Source organism: Triturus cristatus, chromosome 7, assembly GCF_964204655.1.
Source record: "Triturus cristatus chromosome 7, aTriCri1.1, whole genome shotgun sequence".
Lineage (NCBI taxonomy): Eukaryota > Metazoa > Chordata > Amphibia > Caudata > Salamandridae > Triturus > Triturus cristatus.
This window is the reverse complement of record NC_140590.1, coordinates 1400602498-1400620075: the sequence shown is the minus strand read 5'-3', so window position 1 is coordinate 1400620075 and position 17578 is coordinate 1400602498.

The window sequence follows — 17578 nt, the reverse complement described above, 5'->3', positions numbered from 1 at the left end:
TTTTTAAAGCCTCAATGTGACAAAATTTACATTTTTACAGACTTTTTCTCCTACTCAGAAGCTTTTATTTTGACCAATTTTAGGCATTAAAATGACTCTAAACACACCTATTTTAGTTCCAAAACTGATAATTCACATGCAATAGTCATTTACAGTCAAAAAAAGAAATATTAAAAAATTACCATTTTTGACCAACTGGAGATAATTCAACAGGTCACGGGTCATCGTTTTTCATCAGAAAATAGATTTTTTGGACTTTAGAAAAATTGATTCAAAATGTCATTTGGATTGTGCCTCATGTTGAATAATCACTTTTTAAAGCCTCAATGTGACCAAAATTGCCATTTTTACAGACTTTTTCTCCTACTCAGAAGCTTCTATTTCGACCAATTTCAGGCATTAAAGTGACTCTAAACACACCTATTTTAGTTCCAAAACTGATAATTCACATGCAATAGTCATTTACAGTCAAAAAATTAAATATTAAAAAATTACCATTTTTGATCAACTGGAGAAAATTCAACAGGTCACGGGTCATCGTTTTTCATCAGAAAATAGATTTTTTGGACTTTAGAAAAATTGATTCAAAATGTCATTTGGATTGTGCCTCATGTTGAATAATCACTTTTTAAAGCCTCAATGTGACCAAAATTGAAATTTTTACAGACTTTTTCTCCTACTCAGAGGCTTCTATTTTGACCAATTACAGGCATTAAAATGACTCTGAACACACTTATTTTAGTTCCAAAAGTGATAATTCACATGCAATAGTAATTTACAGTCAAAAAATTAACTATTAAAAAATTACTATTTTTGACCATCTGGAGAAATTTCGACAGGTCACGGGTCATCGTTTTTCATCAGAAAATGTATTTTATGGACTATAGAAAAATTGATTCAAAATGTCATTTGGATTGTGCCTCATGTTGAATAACTACTTGTTAAAGCCTCAATGTGACCAAAATTGCCATTTTTACAGACTTTTTCTCCTACTCAGAAGCTTCTATTTCGACCAATTTCAGGCATTAAAGTGACTCTAAACACACTTATTTTTGTTCCAAAAGTGATAATTCACATGCAATAGTCATTTACAGTCAAAAAAGTTAAATATTAAAAAATTACCATTTTTGACCATCTGGAGAAATTTCGACAGGTCACGGGTCATCATTTTTCATCAGAAAATTGATTTTTTGGACTGTAGAAAAATTGATTCAAAATATCATTTGGATTGTGCCTCATGTTGAATAATCACTTTTTAAAGCCTCAATGTGACCAAAATTGACATTTTTACAGACTTTTTCTCCTACTCAGAAGCTTTTATTTTGACCAATTTTAGGCATTAAAATGACTCTAAACACACCTATTTTAGTTCCAAAACTGATAATTCACATGCAATAGTCATTTACAGTCAAAAAATTAAATATTAAAAAATTACCATTTTTGATCAACTGGAGAAAATTCAACAGGTCACGGGTCATCGTTTTTCATCAGAAAATAGATTTTTTGGACTTTAGAAAAATTGATTCAAAATGTCATTTGGATTGTGCCTCATGTTGAATAATCACTTTTTAAAGCCTCAATGTGACCAAAATTGAAATTTTTACAGACTTTTTCTCCTACTCAGAGGCTTCTATTTTGACCAATTACAGGCATTAAAATGACTCTGAACACACTTATTTTAGTTCCAAAAGTGATAATTCACATGCAATAGTCATTTACAGTCAAAAAATTAACTATTAAAAAATTACTATTTTTGACCATCTGGAGAAAGTTCGACAGGTCACGGGACATCGTTTTTCATCAGAAAATTTATTTTATGGACTATAGAAAAATTGATTCAAAATGTCATTTGGATTGTGCCTCATGTTGAATAACTACTTGTTAAAGCCTCAATGTGACCAAAATTGCCATTTTTACAGACTTTTTCTCCTACTCAGAAGCTTCTATTTCGACCAATTTCAGGCATTAAAGTGACTCTAAACACACTTATTTTTTTTCCAAAAGTGATAATTCACATGCAATAGTCATTTACAGTCAAAAAAGTTAAATATTAAAAAATTACCATTTTTGACCATCTGGAGAAATTTCGACAGGTCACGGGTCATCATTTTTCATCAGAAAATTGATTTTTTGGACTGTAGAAAAATTGATTCAAAATGTCATTTGGATTGTGCCTCATGTTGAATAATCACTTTTTAAAGCCTCAATGTGACAAAATTTACATTTTTACAGACTTTTTCTCCTACTCAGAAGCTTTTATTTTGACCAATTTTAGGCATTAAAATGACTCTAAACACACCTATTTTAGTTCCAAAACTGATAATTCACATGCAATAGTCATTTACAGTCAAAAAAAGAAATATTAAAAAATTACCATTTTTGACCAACTGGAGATAATTCAACAGGTCACGGGTCATCGTTTTTCATCAGAAAATAGATTTTTTGGACTTTAGAAAAATTGATTCAAAATGTCATTTGGATTGTGCCTCATGTTGAATAATCACTTTTTAAAGCCTCAATGTGACCAAAATTGCCATTTTTACAGACTTTTTCTCCTACTCAGAAGCTTCTATTTCGACCAATTTCAGGCATTAAAGTGACTCTAAACACACTTATTTTTGTTCCAAAAGTGATAATTCACATGCAATAGTCATTTACAGTCAAAAAAGTTAAATATTAAAAAATTACCATTTTTGACCATCTGGAGAAATTTCGACAGGTCACGGGTCATCATTTTTCATCAGAAAATTGATTTTTTGGACTGTAGAAAAATTGATTCAAAATATCATTTGGATTGTGCCTCATGTTGAATAATCACTTTTTAAAGCCTCAATGTGACCAAAATTGACATTTTTACAGACTTTTTCTCCTACTCAGAAGCTTTTATTTTGACCAATTTTAGGCATTAAAATGACTCTAAACACACCTATTTTAGTTCCAAAACTGATAATTCACATGCAATAGTCATTTACAGTCAAAAAATTAAATATTAAAAAATTACCATTTTTGATCAACTGGAGAAAATTCAACAGGTCACGGGTCATCGTTTTTCATCAGAAAATAGATTTTTTGGACTTTAGAAAAATTGATTCAAAATGTCATTTGGATTGTGCCTCATGTTGAATAATCACTTTTTAAAGCCTCAATGTGACCAAAATTGAAATTTTTACAGACTTTTTCTCCTACTCAGAGGCTTCTATTTTGACCAATTACAGGCATTAAAATGACTCTGAACACACTTATTTTAGTTCCAAAAGTGATAATTCACATGCAATAGTCATTTACAGTCAAAAAATTAACTATTAAAAAATTACTATTTTTGACCATCTGGAGAAAGTTCGACAGGTCACGGGACATCGTTTTTCATCAGAAAATTTATTTTATGGACTATAGAAAAATTGATTCAAAATGTCATTTGGATTGTGCTTCATGTTGAATAACTACTTGTTAAAGCCTCAATGTGACCAAAATTGCCATTTTTACAGACTTTTCCTCCTACTCAGAAGCTCCTATTTCGACCAATTTCAGGCATTAAAGTGACTCTAAACACACTTATTTTTGTTCCAAAAGTGATAATTCACATGCAATAGTCATTTACAGTCAAAAAAGTTAAATATTAAAAAATTACCATTTTTGACCATCTGGAGAAATTTCGACAGGTCACGGGTCATCATTTTTCATCAGAAAATTGATTTTTTGGACTGTAGAAAAATTGATTCAAAATGTCATTTGGATTGTGCCTCATGTTGAATAATCACTTTTTAAAGCCTCAATGTGACAAAATTTACATTTTTACAGACTTTTTCTCCTACTCAGAAGCTTTTATTTTGACCAATTTTAGGCATTAAAATGACTCTAAACACACCTATTTTAGTTCCAAAACTGATAATTCACATGCAATAGTCATTTACAGTCAAAAAAAGAAATATTAAAAAATTACCATTTTTGACCAACTGGAGATAATTCAACAGGTCACGGGTCATCGTTTTTCATCAGAAAATAGATTTTTGGGACTTTAGAAAAATTGATTCAAAATGTCATTTGGATTGTGCCTCATGTTGAATAATCACTTTTTAAAGCCTCAATGTGACCAAAATTGAAATTTTTACAGACTTTTTCTCCTACTCAGAGGCTTCTATTTTGACCAATTTCAGGCATTAAAATGACTCTAAACACACTTATTTTAGTTCCAAAAGTGATAATTCACATGCAATAGTCATTTACAGTCAAAAAATTAACTATTAAAAAATTACTATTTTTGACCATCTGGAGAAAGTTCGACAGGTCACGGGACATCGTTTTTCATCAGAAAATTTATTTTATGGACTATAGAAAAATTGATTCAAAATGTCATTTGGATTGTGCCTCATGTTGAATAACTACTTGTTAAAGCCTCAATGTGACCAAAATTGCCATTTTTACAGACTTTTTCTCCTACTCAGAAGCTTCTATTTCGTCCAATTTCAGGCATTAAAGTGACTCTAAACACACTTATTTTTTTTCCAAAAGTGATAATTCACATGCAATAGTCATTTACAGTCAAAAAAGTTAAATATTAAAAAATTACCATTTTTGACCATCTGGAGAAATTTCGACAGGTCACGGGTCATCATTTTTCATCAGAAAATTGATTTTTTGGACTGTAGAAAAATTGATTCAAAATGTCATTTGGATTGTGCCTCATGTTGAATAATCACTTTTTAAAGCCTCAATGTGACAAAATTTACATTTTTACAGACTTTTTCTCCTACTCAGAAGCTTTTATTTTGACCAATTTTAGGCATTAAAATGACTCTAAACACACCTATTTTAGTTCCAAAACTGATAATTCACATGCAATAGTCATTTACAGTCAAAAAAAGAAATATTAAAAAATTACCATTTTTGACCAACTGGAGATAATTCAACAGGTCACGGGTCATCGTTTTTCATCAGAAAATAGATTTTTTGGACTTTAGAAAAATTGATTCAAAATGTCATTTGGATTGTGCCTCATGTTGAATAATCACTTTTTAAAGCCTCAATGTGACCAAAATTGCCATTTTTACAGACTTTTTCTCCTACTCAGAAGCTTCTATTTCGACCAATTTCAGGCATTAAAGTGACTCTAAACACACTTATTTTTGTTCCAAAAGTGATAATTAACATGCAATAGTCATTTACAGTCAAAAAAGTTAAATATTAAAAAATTACCATTTTTGACCATCTGGAGAAATTTCGACAGGTCACGGGTCATCATTTTTCATCAGAAAATTGATTTTTTGGACTGTAGAAAAATTGATTCAAAATATCATTTGGATTGTGCCTCATGTTGAATAATCACTTTTTAAAGCCTCAATGTGACCAAAATTGACCTTTTTACAGACTTTTTCTCCTACTCAGAAGCTTTTATTTTGACCAATTTTAGGCATTAAAATGACTCTAAACACACCTATTTTAGTTCCAAAACTGATAATTCACATGCAATAGTCATTTACAGTCAAAAAATTAAATATTAAAAAATTACCATTTTTGATCAACTGGAGAAAATTCAACAGGTCACGGGTCATCGTTTTTCATCAGAAAATAGATTTTTTGGACTTTAGAAAAATTGATTCAAAATGTCATTTGGATTGTGCCTCATGTTGAATAATCACTTTTTAAAGCCTCAATGTGACCAAAATTGAAATTTTTACAGACTTTTTCTCCTACTCAGAAGCTTCTATTTTGACCAATTACAGGCATTAAAATGACTCTGAACACACTTATTTTAGTTCCAAAAGTGATAATTCACATGCAATAGTCATTTACAGTCAAAAAATGAACTATTAAAAAATTACTATTTTTGACCATCTGGAGAAAGTTCGACAGGTCACGGGACATCGTTTTTCATCAGAAAATTTATTTTATGGACTATAGAAAAATTGATTCAAAATGTCATTTGGATTGTGCCTCATGTTGAATAACTACTTGTTAAAGCCTCAATGTGACCAAAATTGCCATTTTTACAGACTTTTTCTCCTACTCAGAAGCTTCTATTTCGACCAATTTCAGGCATTAAAGTGACTCTAAACACACTTATTTTTGTTCCAAAAGTGATAATTCACATGCAATAGTCATTTACAGTCAAAAAAGTTAAATATTAAAAAATTACCATTTTTGACCATCTGGAGAAATTTCGACAGGTCACGGGTCATCATTTTTCATCAGAAAATTGATTTTTTGGACTGTAGAAAAATTGATTCAAAATGTCATTTGGATTGTGCCTCATGTTGAATAATCACTTTTTAAAGCCTCAATGTGACAAAATTTACATTTTTACAGACTTTTTCTCCTACTCAGAAGCTTTTATTTTGACCAATTTTAGGCATTAAAATGACTCTAAACACACCTATTTTAGTTCCAAAACTGATAATTCACATGCAATAGTCATTTACAGTCAAAAAAAGAAATATTAAAAAATTACCATTTTTGACCAACTGGAGATAATTCAACAGGTCACGGGTCATCGTTTTTCATCAGAAAATAGATTTTTTGGACTTTAGAAAAATTGATTCAAAATGTCATTTGGATTGTGCCTCATGTTGAATAATCACTTTTTAAAGCCTCAATGTGACCAAAATTGAAATTTTTACAGACTTTTTCTCCTACTCAGAGGCTTCTATTTTGACCAATTTCAGGCATTAAAATGACTCTAAACACACTTATTTTAGTTCCAAAAGTGATAATTCACATGCAATAGTCATTTACAGTCAAAAAATTAACTATTAAAAAATTACTATTTTTGACCATCTGGAGAAAGTTCGACAGGTCACGGGACATCGTTTTTCATCAGAAAATTTATTTTATGGACTATAGAAAAATTGATTCAAAATGTCATTTGGATTGTGCCTCATGTTGAATAACTACTTGTTAAAGCCTTAATGTGACCAAAATTGCCATTTTTACAGACTTTTTCTCCTACTCAGAAGCTTCTATTTCGACCAATTTCAGGCATTAAAGTGACTCTAAACACACTTATTTTTGTTCCAAAAGTGATAATTCACATGCAATAGTCATTTACAGTCAAAAAAGTTAAATATTAAAAAATTACCATTTTTGACCATCTGGAGAAATTTCGACAGGTCACGGGTCATCATTTTTCATCAGAAAATTGATTTTTTGGACTGTAGAAAAATTGATTCAAAATGTCATTTGGATTGTGCCTCATGTTGAATAATCACTTTTTAAAGCCTCAATGTGACCAAAATTGACATTTTTACAGACTTTTTCTCCTACTCAGAAGCTTTTATTTTGACCAATTTTAGGCATTAAAATGACTCTAAACACACCTATTTTAGTTCCAAAACTGATAATTCACATGCAATAGTCATTTACAGTCAAAAAATTAAATATTAAAAAATTACCATTTTTGACCAACTGGAGAAAATTCAACAGGTCACAAGTCATCGTTTTTCATCAGAAAATAGATTTTTTGGACTTTAGAAAAATTGATTCAAAATGTCATTTGGATTGTGCCTCATGTTGAATAATCACTTTTTAAAGCCTCAATGTGACCAAAATTGAAATTTTTACAGACTTTTTCTCCTACTCAGAGGCTTCTATTTTGACCAATTACAGGCATTAAAATGACTCTGAACACACTTATTTTAGTTCCAAAAGTGATAATTCACATGCAATAGTCATTTACAGTCAAAAAATTAACTATTACAAAATTACTATTTTTGACCATCTGGAGAAAGTTCGACAGGTCACGGGACATCGTTTTTCATCAGAAAATTTATTTTATGGACTATAGAAAAATTGATTCAAAATGTCATTTGGATTGTGCCTCATGTTGAATAACTACTTGTTAAAGCCTCAATGTGACCAAAATTGCCATTTTTACAGACTTTTTCTCCTACTCAGAAGCTTCTATTTCGACCAATTTCAGGCATTAAAGTGACTCTAAACACACTTATTTTTGTTCCAAAAGTGATCATTCATATGCAATAATCATTTACAGTCAAAAAATTAAATATTAAAAAATTACCATTTTTGACCATCTGGAGAAAATTCGACAGGTCAGGGATCATCGTTTTTCATCAGAAAATAGATTTTATGGACTGTAGAAAAATTGATTCAAAATGTCATTTGGATTGTGCCTCATGTTGAATAATCACTTTTTAAAGCCTCAATGTGACCAAAATTGACATTTTTACAGACTTTTTCTCCTACTCAGAAGCTTTTATTTTGACCAATTTTAGGCATTAAAATGACTCTAAACACACCTATTTTAGTTCCAAAACTGATAATTCACATGCAATAGTCATTTACAGTCAAAAAATTAAATATTAAAAAATTACCATTTTTGACCAACTGGAGAAAATTCAACAGGTCACGGGTCATCGTTTTTCATCAGAAAATAGATTTTTTGGACTTTAGAAAAATTGATTCAAAATGTCATTTGGATTGTGCCTCATGTTGAATAATCACTTTTTAAAGCCTCAATGTGACCAAAATTGAAATTTTTACAGACTTTTTCTCCTACTCAGAGGCTTCTATTTTGACCAAATACAGGCATTAAAATGACTCTGAACACACTTATTTTAGTTCCAAAAGTGATAATTCACATGCAATAGTCATTTACAGTCAAAAAATTAACTATTACAAAATTACTATTTTTGACCATCTGGAGAAAGTTCGACAGGTCACGGGACATCGTTTTTCATCAGAAAAGTTATTTCATGGACTATAGAAAAATTGATTCAAAATGTCATTTGGATTGTGCCTCATGTTGAATAACTACTTGTTAAAGCCTCAATGTGACCACAATTGCCATTTTTACAGACTTTTTCTCCTACTCAGAAGCTTCTATTTCGACCAATTTCAGGCATTAAAGTGACTCTAAACACACCTATTTTAGTTCCAAAACTGATAATTCACATGCAATAGTCATTTACAGTCAAAAAATTAAATATTAAAAAATTACCATTTTTGATCAACTGGAGAAAATTCAACAGGTCACGGGTCATCGTTTTTCATCAGAAAATAGATTTTTTGGACTTTAGAAAAATTGATTCAAAATGTCATTTGGATTGTGCCTCATGTTGAATAATCACTTTTTAAAGCCTCAATGTGACCAAAATCGAAATTTTTACAGACTTTTTCTCCTACTCAGAGGCTTCTATTTTGACCAATTACAGGCATTAAAATGACTCTGAACACACTTATTTTAGTTCCAAAAGTGATAATTCACATGCAATAGTAATTTACAGTCAAAAAATTAACTATTAAAAAATTACTATTTTTGACCATCTGGAGAAATTTCGACAGGTCACGGGTCATCGTTTTTCATCAGAAAATGTATTTTATGGACTATAGAAAAATTGATTCAAAATGTCATTTGGATTGTGCCTCATGTTGAATAACTACTTGTTAAAGCCTCAATGTGACCAAAATTGCCATTTTTACAGACTTTTTCTCCTACTCAGAAGCTTCTATTTCGACCAATTTCAGGCATTAAAGTGACTCTAAACACACTTATTTTTGTTCCAAAAGTGATAATTCACATGCAATAGTCATTTACAGTCAAAAAAGTTAAATATTAAAAAATTACCATTTTTGACCATCTGGAGAAATTTCGACAGGTCACGGGTCATCATTTTTCATCAGAAAATTGATTTTTTGGACTTTAGAAAAATTGATTCAAAATGTCATTTGGATTGTGCCTCATGTTGAATAATCACTTTTTAAAGCCTCAATGTGACCAAAATTGAAATTTTTACAGACTTTTTCTCCTACTCAGAGGCTTCTATTTTGACCAATTACAGGCATTAAAATGACTCTGAACACACTTATTTTAGTTCCAAAAGTGATAATTCACATGCAATAGTCATTTACAGTCAAAAAATTAACTATTAAAAAATTACTATTTTTTGACCATCTGGAGAAAGTTCGACAGGTCACGGGACATCGTTTTTCATCAGAAAATTTCTTTTATGGACTATAGAAAAATTGATTCAAAATGTCATTTGGATTGTGCCTCATGTTGAATAACTACTTGTTAAAGCCTCAATGTGACCAAAATTGCCATTTTTACAGACTTTTTCTCCTACTCAGAAGCTTCTATTTCGACCAATTTCAGGCATCAAAGTGACTCTAAACACACTTATTTTTGTTCCAAAAGTGATAATTCACATGCAATAGTCATTTACAGTCAAAAAAGTTAAATATTAAAAAATTACCATTTTTGACCATCTGGAGAAATTTCGACAGGTCACGGGTCATCATTTTTCATCAGAAAATGGATTTTTTGGACTGTAGAAAAATTGATTCAAAATGTCATTTGGATTGTGCCTCATGTTGAATAATCACTTTTTAAAGCCTCGATGTGACCAAAATTGACATTTTTACAGACTTTTTCTCCTACTCAGAAGCTTTTATTTTGACCAATTTTAGGCATTAAAATGACTCTAAACACACCTATTTTAGTTCCAAAACTGATAATTCACATGCAATAGTCATTTACAGTCAAAAAATTAAATATTAAAAAATTACCATTTTTGACCAACTGGAGAAAATTCAACAGGTCACGGGTCATCGTTTTTCATCAGAAAATAGATTTTTTGGACTTTAGAAAAATTGATTCAAAATGTCATTTGGATTGTGCCTCATGTTGAATAATCACTTTTTAAAGCCTCAATGTGACCAAAATTGCCATTTTTACAGACTTTTTCTCCTACTCAGAAGCTTCTATTTCGACCAATTTCAGGCATCAAAGTGACTCTAAACACACTTATTTTTGTTCCAAAAGTGATAATTCACATGCAATAGTCATTTACAGTCAAAAAAGTTAAATATTAAAAAATTACCATTTTTGACCATCTGGAGAAATTTTGACAGGTCACGGGTCATCATTTTTCATCAGAAAATTGATTTTTTGGACTGTAGAAAAATTGATTCAAAATGTCATTTGGATTGTGCCTCATGTTGAATAATCACTTTTTAAAGCCTCAATGTGACCAAAATTGACATTTTTACAGACCTTTTCTCCTACTCAGAAGCTTTTATTTTGACCAATTTTAGGCATTAAAATGACTCTAAACACACCTATTTTAGTTCCAAAACTGATAATTCACATGCAATAGTCATTTACAGTCAAAAAATTAAATATTAAAAAATTACCATTTTTGACCAACTGGAGAAAATTCAACAGGTCACGGGTCATCGTTTTTCATCAGAAAATAGATTTTTTGGACTTTAGAAAAATTGATTCAAAATTTCATTTGGATTGTGCCTCATGTTGAATAATCACTTTTTAAAGCCTCAATGTGACCAAAATTGACATTTTTACAGACTTTTTCTCCTACTCAGAAGCTTTTATTTTGACCAATTTTAGGCATTAAAATGACTCTAAACACACCTATTTTAGTTCCAAAACTGATAATTCACATGCAATAGTCATTTACAGTCAAAAAATTAAATATTAAAAAATTACCATTTTTGATCAACTGGAGAAAATTCAACAGGTCACGGGTCATCGTTTTTCATCAGAAAATAGATTTTTTGGACTTTAGAAAAATTGATTCAAAATGTCATTTGGATTGTGCCTCATGTTGAATAATCACTTTTTAAAGCCTCAATGTGACCAAAATTGAAATTTTTACAGACTTTTTCTCCTACTCAGAGGCTTCTATTTTGACCAATTACAGGCATTAAAATGACTCTGAACACACTTATTTTAGTTCCAAAAGTGATAATTCACATGCAATAGTCATTTACAGTCAAAAAATTAACTATTAAAAAATTACTATTTTTGACCATCTGGAGAAAGTTCGACAGGTCACGGGACATCGTTTTTCATCAGAAAATTTATTTTATGGACTATAGAAAAATTGATTCAAAATGTCATTTGGATTGTGCCTCATGTTGAATAACTACTTGTTAAAGCCTCAATGTGACCAAAATTGCCATTTTTACAGACTTTTTCTCCTACTCAGAAGCTTCTATTTCGACCAATTTCAGGCATTAAAGTGACTCTAAACACACTTATTTTTTTTCCAAAAGTGATAATTCACATGCAATAGTCATTTACAGTCAAAAAAGTTAAATATTAAAAAATTACCATTTTTGACCATCTGGAGAAATTTCGACAGGTCACGGGTCATCATTTTTCATCAGAAAATTGATTTTTTGGACTGTAGAAAAATTGATTCAAAATGTCATTTGGATTGTGCCTCATGTTGAATAATCACTTTTTAAAGCCTCAATGTGACAAAATTTACATTTTTACAGACTTTTTCTCCTACTCAGAAGCTTTTATTTTGACCAATTTTAGGCATTAAAATGACTCTAAACACACCTATTTTAGTTCCAAAACTGATAATTCACATGCAATAGTCATTTACAGTCAAAAAAAGAAATATTAAAAAATTACCATTTTTGACCAACTGGAGATAATTCAACAGGTCACGGGTCATCGTTTTTCATCAGAAAATAGATTTTTTGGACTTTAGAAAAATTGATTCAAAATGTCATTTGGATTGTGCCTCATGTTGAATAATCACTTTTTAAAGCCTCAATGTGACCAAAATTGAAATTTTTACAGACTTTTTCTCCTACTCAGAGGCTTCTATTTTGACCAAATACAGGCATTAAAATGACTCTGAACACACTTATTTTAGTTCCAAAAGTGATAATTCACATGCAATAGTCATTTACAGTCAAAAAATTAACTATTAAACAATTACTATTTTTGACCATCTGGAGAAAGTTCGACAGGTCACGGGACATCGTTTTTCATCAGAAAATTTATTTCATGGACTATAGAAAAATTGATTCAAAATGTCATTTGGATTGTGCCTCATGTTGAATAACTACTTGTTAAAGCTTCAATGTGACCAAAATTGCCATTTTTACAGACTTTTTCTCCTACTCAGAAGCTTCTATTTCGACCAATTTCAGGCATTAAAGTGACTCTAAACACACCTATTTTAGTTCCAAAACTGATAATTCACATGCAATAGTCATTTACAGTCAAAAAATTAAATATTAAAAAATTACCATTTTTGATCAACTGGAGAAAATTCAACAGGTCACGGGTCATCGTTTTTCATCAGAAAATAGATTTTTTGGACTTTAGAAAAATTGATTCAAAATGTCATTTGGATTGTGCCTCATGTTGAATAATCACTTTTTAAAGCCTCAATGTGACCAAAATTGAAATTTTTACAGACTTTTTCTCATACTCAGAGGCTTCTATTTTGACCAATTACAGGCATTAAAATGACTCTGAACACACTTATTTTAGTTCCAAAAGTGATAATTCACATGCAATAGTAATTTACAGTCAAAAAATTAACTATTAAAAAATTACTATTTTTGACCATCTGGAGAAATTTCGACAGGTCACGGGTCATCGTTTTTCATCAGAAAATGTATTTTATGGACTATAGAAAAATTGATTCAAAATGTCATTTGGATTGTGCCTCATGTTGAATAACTACTTGTTAAAGCCTCAATGTGACCAAAATTGCCATTTTTACAGACTTTTTCTCCTACTCAGAAGCTTCTATTTCGACCAATTTCAGGCATTAAAGTGACTCTAAACACACTTATTTTTGTTCCAAAAGTGATAATTCACATGCAATAGTCATTTACAGTCAAAAAAGTTAAATATTAAAAAATTACCATTTTTGACCATCTGGAGAAATTTCGACAGGTCACGGGTCATCATTTTTCATCAGAAAATTGATTTTTTGGACTGTAGAAAAATTGATTCAAAATATCATTTGGATTGTGCCTCATGTTGAATAATCACTTTTTAAAGCCTCAATGTGACCAAAATTGACATTTTTACAGACTTTTTCTCCTACTCAGAAGCTTTTATTTTGACCAATTTTAGGCATTAAAATGACTCTAAACACACCTATTTTAGTTCCAAAACTGATAATTCACATGCAATAGTCATTTACAGTCAAAAAATTAAATATTAAAAAATTACCATTTTTGATCAACTGGAGAAAATTCAACAGGTCACGGGTCATCGTTTTTCATCAGAAAATAGATTTTTTGGACTTTAGAAAAATTGATTCAAAATGTCATTTGGATTGTGCCTCATGTTGAATAATCACTTTTTAAAGCCTCAATGTGACCAAAATTGAAATTTTTACAGACTTTTTCTCCTACTCAGAGGCTTCTATTTTGACCAATTACAGGCATTAAAATGACTCTGAACACACTTATTTTAGTTCCAAAAGTGATAATTCACATGCAATAGTCATTTACAGTCAAAAAATTAACTATTAAAAAATTACTATTTTTGACCATCTGGAGAAAGTTCGACAGGTCACGGGACATCGTTTTTCATCAGAAAATTTATTTTATGGACTATAGAAAAATTGATTCAAAATGTCATTTGGATTGTGCCTCATGTTGAATAACTACTTGTTAAAGCCTCAATGTGACCAAAATTGACATTTTTACAGACTTTTTCTCCTACTCAGAAGCTTCTATTTCGACCAATTTCAGGCATTAAAGTGACTCTAAACACACTTATTTTTGTTCCAAAAGTGATAATTCACACGCAATAGTCATTTACAGTCAAAAAAGTTAAATATTACAAAATTACCATTTTTGACCATCTGGAGAAATTTCGACAGGTCACGGGTCATCATTTTTCATCAGAAAATTGATTTTTTGGACTGTAGAAAAATTGATTCAAAATGTCATTTGGATTGTGCCTCATGTTGAATAATCACTTTTTAAAGCCTCAATGTGACCAAAATTGACATTTTTACAGACTTTTTCTCCTACTCAGAAGCTTTTATTTTGACCAATTTTAGGCATTAAAATGACTCTAAACACACCTATTTTAGTTCCAAAACTGATAATTCACATGCAATAGTCATTTACAGTCAAAAAATTAAATATTAAAAAATTACCATTTTTGACCAACTGGAGAAAATTCAACAGGTCACGGGTCATCGTTTTTCATCAGAAAATAGATTTTTTGGACTTTAGAAAAATTGATTCAAAATGTCATTTGGATTGTGCCTCATGTTGAATAATCACTTTTTAAAGCCTCAATGTGACCAAAATTGAAATTTTTACAGACTTTTTCTCCTACTCAGAGGCTTCTATTTTGACCAATTACAGGCATTAAAATGACTCTGAACACACTTATTTTAGTTCCAAAAGTGATAATTCACATGCAATAGTCATTTACAGTCAAAAAATTAACTATTAAAAAATTACTATTTTTTGACCATCTGGAGAAAGTTCAACAGGTCACGGGACATCGTTTTTCATCAGAAAATTTTTTTCATGGACTATAGAAAAATTGATTCAAAATGTCATTTGGATTGTGCCTCATGTTGAATAACTACTTGTTAAAGCCTCAATGTGACCAAAATTGCCATTTTTACAGACTTTTTCTCCTACTCAGAAGCTTCTATTTCGACCAATTTCAGGCATTAAAGTGACTCTAAACACACTTATTTTTGTTCCAAAAGTGATAATTCACATGCAATAGTCATTTACAGTCAAAAAAGTTAAATATTAAAAAATTACCATTTTTGACCATCTGGAGAAATTTCGACAGGTCACGGGTCATCATTTTTCATCAGAAAATTGATTTTTTGGACTGTAGAAAAATTGATTCAAAATGTCATTTGGATTGTGCCTCATGTTGAATAATCACTTTTTAAAGCCTCAATGTGACCAAAATTAACATTTTTACAGACTTTTTCTCCTACTCAGAAGCTTTTATTTTGACCAATTTTAGGCATTAAAATGACTCTAAACACACCTATTTTAGTTCCAAAACTGATAATTCACATGCAATAGTCATTTACAGTCAAAAAATTAAATATTAAAAAATTACCATTTTTGACCAACTGGAGAAAATTCAACAGGTCACGGGTCATCGTTTTTCATCAGAAAATAGATTTTTGGGACTTTAGAAAAATTGATTCAAAATGTCATTTGGATTGTGCCTCATGTTGAATAATCACTTTTTAAAGCCTCAATGTGACCAAAATTGAAATTTTTACAGACTTTTTCTCCTACTCAGAGGCTTCTATTTTGACCAATTTCAGGCATTAAAATGACTCTAAACACACTTATTTTAGTTCCAAAAGTGATAATTCACATGCAATAGTCATTTACAGTCAAAAAATTAACTATTAAAAAATTACTATTTTTGACCATCTGGAGAAAGTTCGACAGGTCACGGGACATCGTTTTTCATCAGAAAATTTCTTTTATGGACTATAGAAAAATTGATTCAAAATGTCATTTGGATTGTGCCTCATGTTGAACAACTACTTGTTAAAGCCTCAATGTGACCAAAATTGCCATTTTTACAGACTTTTTCTCCTACTCAGAATCTTCTATTTCGACCAATTTCAGGCATCAAAGTGACTCTAAACACACTTATTTTTGTTCCAAAAGTGATAATTCACATGCAATAGTCATTTACAGTCAAAAAAGTTAAATATTAAAAAATTACCATTTTTGACCATCTGGAGAAATTTCGACAGGTCACGGGTCATCATTTTTCATCAGAAAATGGATTTTTTGGACTGTAGAAAAATTTATTCAAAATGTCATTTGGATTGTGCCTCATGTTGAATAATCACTTTTTAAAACCTCGATGTGACCAAAATTGACATTTTTACAGACTTTTTCTCCTACTCAGAAGCTTTTATTTTGACCAATTTTAGGCATTAAAATGACTCTAAACACACCTATTTTAGTTCCAAAACTGATAATTCACATGCAATAGTCATTTACAGTCAAAAAATTAAATATTAAAAAATTACCATTTTTGACCAACTGGAGAAAATTCAACAGGTCACGGGTCATCGTTTTTCATCAGAAAATAGATTTTTTGGACTTTAGAAAAATTGATTCAAAATGTCATTTGGATTGTGCCTCATGTTGAATAATCACTTTTTAAAGCCTCAATGTGACCAAAATTGAAATTTTTACAGACTTTTTCTCCTACTCAGAGGCTTCTATTTTGAACAATTACAGGCATTAAAATGACTCTGAACACACTTATTTTAGTTCCAAAAGTGATAATTCACATGCAATAGTCATTTACAGTCAAAAAATTAACTATTAAAAAATTACTATTTTTGACCATCTGGAGAAAGTTCGACAGGTCACGGGACATCGTTTTTCATCAGAAAATGTATTTTATGGACTATAGAAAAATTGATTCAAAATGTCATTTGGATTGTGCCTCATGTTGAATAACTACTTGTTAAAGCCTCAATGTGACCAAAATTGCCATTTTTACAGACTTTTTCTCCTACTCAGAAGCTTCTATTTCGACCAATTTCAGGCATTAAAGTGACTCTAAACACACTTATTTTTGTTCCAAAAGTGATAATTCACATGCAATAGTCATTTACAGTCAAAAAAGTTAAATATTAAAAAATTACCATTTTTGACCATCTGGAGAAATTTTGACAGGTCACGGGTCATCATTTTTCATCAGAAAATTGATTTTTTGGACTGTAGAAAAATTGATTCAAAATGTCATTTGGATTGTGCCTCATGTTGAATAATCACTTTTTAAAGCCTCAATGTGACCAAAATTGACATTTTT